Raw genomic sequence first — 5,685 nt, 5'->3', positions numbered from 1 at the left:
ATACCCCCTGATCCCTTTAGCCACAAGGGCCACATCTAACTCCCTCTTAAATATAGCCAATGAACTGTGTGGCCTCAACTACCTTCTGTGGCAGAGAATTCCACAGATTCACCACTCTCTGTGTGTGAAAAAAAAATGTTTTTCTCATCTCGGTCCCAAAAGATTTCCCTCTTATCCTTAAACTGTGTGTGGCCCCTTGTTCTGGACTTCCCCAACATCGGGAACAATCTTCCTGCATCTAGCCTGTCCAACCCCCTAAGAATGTTGTAAGTTTCTATAAGATCCCCCCCCTCAATCTTCTAAATTCTAGCGAGTACAAGCCGAGTCTATCCAATCTTTCTTCATATGAAAGTCCTGCCATCCCAGGAATCAGTCTGGTGAACCTTCTCTGTACTCCCTCTATGGCAAGAATGTCTTTCCTCAGATTAGGAGACCAAAACTGTACGCAATACTCCAGGTGTGGTCTCACCAAGACCCTGTACAACTGCAGTAGAACCTCCCTGCTCTTATACTCAAATCCTTTTACTATGAATGCTAACATACCATTGGCTTTCTTCACTGCCTGCTGCACCTGCATGCCTACTTTCAATGACTGGTGTACCATGACACCCAGGTCTCGCTGCATCTCACTTTTCCTAATCGGCCACCATTCAGATAATAGTCTACTTTCCTGTTTTTGCCACCAAAGTGGATAACCTCACATTTATCCACATTATACTGCATCTGCCATGCATTTGCCCACTCACCCAGCCTATCCAAGTCACCTTGCAGCCTCCTGGCATCCTCCTCACAGCTAACACTGCCCCCCAGCTTCGTGTCATCCGCAAACTTGGAGATGTTCTTCATATTGTGAGATTCAAAAATCACAAATGCTCTTGAGACAAATTCAGACAAAGAAGTGTTTTTTTATTAATTTCATATTCTGCAGAATAGGTGCCTCTCCACTGATGTCCCCTAGAGGCACACCGAGGATCGGGATGTCTTCTATCTTTATACAATTCTTTACACTATTTTCACACCCATTGAGTTCCTTCCAATCATAACATAAAACCCAGATTCCCACGAGAACGTCGTGGAACGCCCACCCAAACTTCTACTGAAGTATTTCTGTTGCTACTTTTTATCTAGAATTTCTCTCTGTTCTTTATATCGTTACTTTCTATTCTACCAGCAGTCTGGCTTCTGCTGACATCTTATTTCTTTCTAAGTTATATTTTTCTATCCCTAGTCTAAATCAACCATGTCTATTAACTCTTTCCTCACAATCCATCCTTTTCTTTTTTGCTACGCACCCTTGATTTACACTATCTCCTCCTTTTCTAATGCTAGCAGAAGATTCTTCACCTCCCTATCCTCCTCTCGTTGGTCATACTATGTTCTGAAGGCCACTGTGGTGGCAGCACTGTTCTTCGTCAGGGCTGTTTCTATCAATCGCTGAGCCAATCCCCGTACGCAGGGAATGATACAACATCCGAACAAACACAATAACCCTGCCATGAATATTACTGATGTTATGGCTGATGTAAAGATGTGCTTCCATTTCCCAAACCAGGAGTCTAGAAACCCGGTCCAGGAGATGTCTACTCCAGAGTTCTCAGCCAATTCGATAGACAGAGAGGTGAGGCCTGCTAGGGCTCTTGACACTGACCCATCCGGAGCAGTGTTGTTGGGGATGAATGTGCAACATTGTTCGCCAAACATTACACACACCCCTCCCTTCTCAGCCAGTAGCATGTCCAAGGCCATGCGATTTTTGCCAGGCCATTTGGCTGGTAGCTGTCAGTTGTTCCGCTAATCCTTCAACTGCATCTCGAGTGTAATTTATAAAGCGTTGTTGATTGTAGTATAAGTAGTTGATCCAGTCCACATTTTTATTAATTGTGGACCACCAGAAGAGTATGGACTCAAAGCCCGCAGCTATCTGATTTCTGGCTTTAAATTCATCGGGTACCCCTCTTGGCACCCCTATCGCATCTATATAGATGTGTGTGTCGAATGATCCTCTCACCTTTCTCTTTTGTCGTCGGCTTCCTTTATCGAGTTCTACAGCATGTTCTACTGCTATGGTGAAGGGCATCATCAGTTGTATGAGGGTACAGGTTCCCGTCCATGACCCTGGTAACGGGGGCCACAGGGTATTCTCCCCGCACCACCACCAGACATCGGCTCTACTGACTATCTGCTTTTTCAGCCAGGAGCTATTGAACAGTGGCCCCTGTTCCTCAGCCGTTATATTATACGTCTGATTGCAGTTGAACACCTCCCCCATGTCCTGTCCCTCTGGGTTATTTCTTGTATAGCACTCAAACCCCTCCTCCCCAAAAGGAATGGTAAATGGAGGAGGTCGAGGGTCTTCCCTTCGGCCCTTCGTACTGTTGTTGCTGGCCGGAAATAGGTAATGATAACTCTGGCATATCACATTCTTTGGTAAGAGGGGATTCGTGAATAGCTGTAGTATACATGTCATAGCCCTAGGTGTTCTATCCCAATTCAGGGGAAATGGTACTGGGACCAGCTGAGGCCTAGCTCCAGCGCAGGCATAACAATTGGTTTGTTGCATACTTCTGGCTGTGTACATCATCCAGGCAAGCCAGGTGTTGGCTCCTTTTCCCCCTGTTGGTATTCCTTTCTTATATAACTGCCTTAATCCTGTTTCTCCTGCTACTATCATTATATTCAGATCCTTAGACTCATTTTCCCTGATGACATTGCTGACTACTGGTGGTGCTGGTGTTGCCCCGGGATCCCTATTCTGACTGTCATCTATCTTGAACACCTCTCCCCTATCCTCGTATCTTCCCATCTTCCCATCTCACTTTACTTCTATCTCAAACTTCAGACATGCGTCCTTCCCTGTTGTATCTGCACATATCCAATACCTACCACTTTCCTGTATTTGGACACTCTGTATGCTCACATATACGCGTCCTGGCAATTTCTCGTTCGGGTTTTGATATACTCTCCACCTATCAGTTTGATAGGTGGTCCGATGCCACCCATATTTTGGTGAAGTAAACACCGCGTGCCAATCTTTACAGGGATGGGTGCATACATACATTCTATAGCCGCACCACCATTTTCCTTTACATACATTAAATGGGATGGTGGTGGACCTTCTATTCTGTGGCATTGTGATTTACTTACAAGTAACCACCCAACACACGACCCACCAACACGAAAACTTCATTTTTCCCGCAGGTTCTTGGTAAATATTAAAGTCAATGGTTCCTCTCCTTTGCGCACAGTCCACGGGCTGATATCGTCTGGTGGGGCCTCCACAGGACCCTTAACTCGACTTGCGTGTGTCCACCCTTTCTCTTTTGTTCGTACTGCTGTCTCGGTGATTAGTAACACCAGGTAGGGTCCAGTCCACTTAGGTTGCAGCTTTTCTTCTTTCCACGTTTTTATTAATACCCAGTCTCCAGCCTTGACTGAGTGAATCGGGAAGTCCAGTGGTGGGCTCTGGGCCAGCAATCCTTTAATTTTTAGTTCTGCAAGAGATTGGGACACTGCCAGTAAATAGTTCCTTAGGAACACATCGTTCCCTTGTATTGTTGGGACTCCTTCTATCTTCCCTAAGTATGGGAGCCCGAATAACATTTCATATGGTGATATCCCTATGTCTTTTCGAGGTGCCGTTCGGATTCTCAACAGGGCTATCGGGAGGCACTTAGTCCAGGGGAGTCTCGTTTCCTCTATCAACTTGGTGATTTGGGTCTTTAAGGTGCCATTCATTCTTTCCACCTTTCCTGAGCTCTGGGGATGCCATGGTGTATGCAATTTCCATTCTATTCCCAGAGCTTCACATATCATTTCATGTGTTTTGGAGGCAAAATGGGTCCCTCTATCTGAGTCTATTGTTTCCACAATCCCATATCTGGGTATAATTTGTTCTAATAATATCTTGGCTACCAATATCTTGGCAGTTGCCGTGGGGAATGCCTCTACCCATCTGGTGAAATGGTCCACTACCACTAACAGGTACTTCCATGTTCGTACCCGGGGCAGCTCGGTAAAATCTATCTGTATTCTTTGGAAGGGCTGAACTGCTAATGGTTGTCCTCCTCCTGGGACTGCTCTCATGGTTTTCTTATTAATTCGCTGACATATTACACAGCCCCTTATGACTTGTTTGGCCATGGTAAACATCCCACAGCAAGCGTAGGTTCTGAGGAGGGTGTCACAGAGGGCTTGTGTTCCCCAATGGCTTTGTCCATGTAATCTCCCTAATAACTCCCTCATTATTTCTTTGTTCAATAGCTGCTTTCCATTTGGTGTCCACCATTTTCCCATTTGAAGTACGCTGAGCCCCCATTTCTTTAATGTTTTCCTGTTCTTTCTCACTAAAGATAGGTATCTTTTCCTCTGGTTCCCTTAAAGGTATTAGTGACTTCATTTCTACCATCTGTTCTGTGGCTGCTCTTTTTGCAACCCCATCCACTGCCCTATTTCCTCTGGCCTCCAGGGTGTTACCCTTCTGATGCCCTGCCACATATGCTATGGCTATTCGTTCTGGTTTTTGCAAGGCTTCCAGTGTCTGTCCTACCAATTGCTCATGCGCTAATTCTTTACCTCAAGTTGTTATCATTCCTCGTTCTTTCCAGATCTTCCCAAAGGTGTGTACTACTCCAAAAGCGTATTTTGAATCGGTATATACTGTTCCTTCCTTCCCCTCCAATAATTCTAAAGCTCTCATTAATGCATATAATTCACAAGATTGAGCTGACCAACTACCAGGCAGCCTGCCGCTTTCAATTCCCTCCATAGTTTCCCCGTTCACTATACCGTACCCACTATGTATTTTTCCATCTATGCACCTGGAGGATCCATCTATGAACCACCGGCTGCCCTCAGCCAGAGGTTGCTCTTCTAAGCCTTCTCTACTTTTTGTCTGTAAATCTATTATTTCACTACAGCAGTGTACTGGGCCCTCTTCCTTGTCGCCCTGTTTCTCCGCTGGATACAGCAATTGGGATGGGTTAAGGTTCTTATCCGTAATTATCATCAAATCGTCTTTTTCCATCAGGATGGCCTCATACTTCAAAAGTCTAGAGTCTGTTAACCATCTGTTGGATTTCTGAGTGAGTATGGTTCTTACTGTGTGTGTGGTGTAGAAACAACCAGAGTGCCTCCAAAGGTTAATTTCCTACTCTCTTCCACCAATATTGCGGTAGCTGCTACCGCTTGTATGCATCCCGGCCATCCCCTGGAGACTGGATCTAATATTTTCGAGAGGAAGGCCACTGGCTGTCGATTTCCCCCTCTTTTCTGGGTGAGTACCCCTAGTGCCACCCCCTTGTCTGAATTTACAAACAGGTGGAAAGGTCGTTCTACTGAGGGCAGAGCCAACACGGGAGCAGTAATCAAACTGTTCTTTAATTTCCCAAATTCCAACTCCTGTTCTGGGGTCCACTGAACTTTGTCTTTTTCTTCTCCCAATTTATCATACAGGAATTTCACTTGTCTGGAGTAATCATCTATCCACAGTCGACAGTATCCTATCAATCCCACACATTTTCGGATCTCTTTCCTATCCTCTATTTACAATATATATTAATGATCTGGATGAGGGAATTGAAGGCAATATCTCCAAGTTTGTGGATGACAGTAAGCTGGGGGGCAGTGTTAGCTGTGAGGAGGATGCTAGGAGACTGCAAGGTGACTTGGATAGGCTGGGTGAGTGGG

The sequence above is a fragment of the Amblyraja radiata genome, unplaced genomic scaffold, assembly GCF_010909765.2.
Source record: "Amblyraja radiata isolate CabotCenter1 unplaced genomic scaffold, sAmbRad1.1.pri scaffold_512_ctg1, whole genome shotgun sequence".
NCBI classification, from domain to species: domain Eukaryota; kingdom Metazoa; phylum Chordata; class Chondrichthyes; order Rajiformes; family Rajidae; genus Amblyraja; species Amblyraja radiata.
This window is presented reverse-complemented; position numbering follows the sequence as displayed.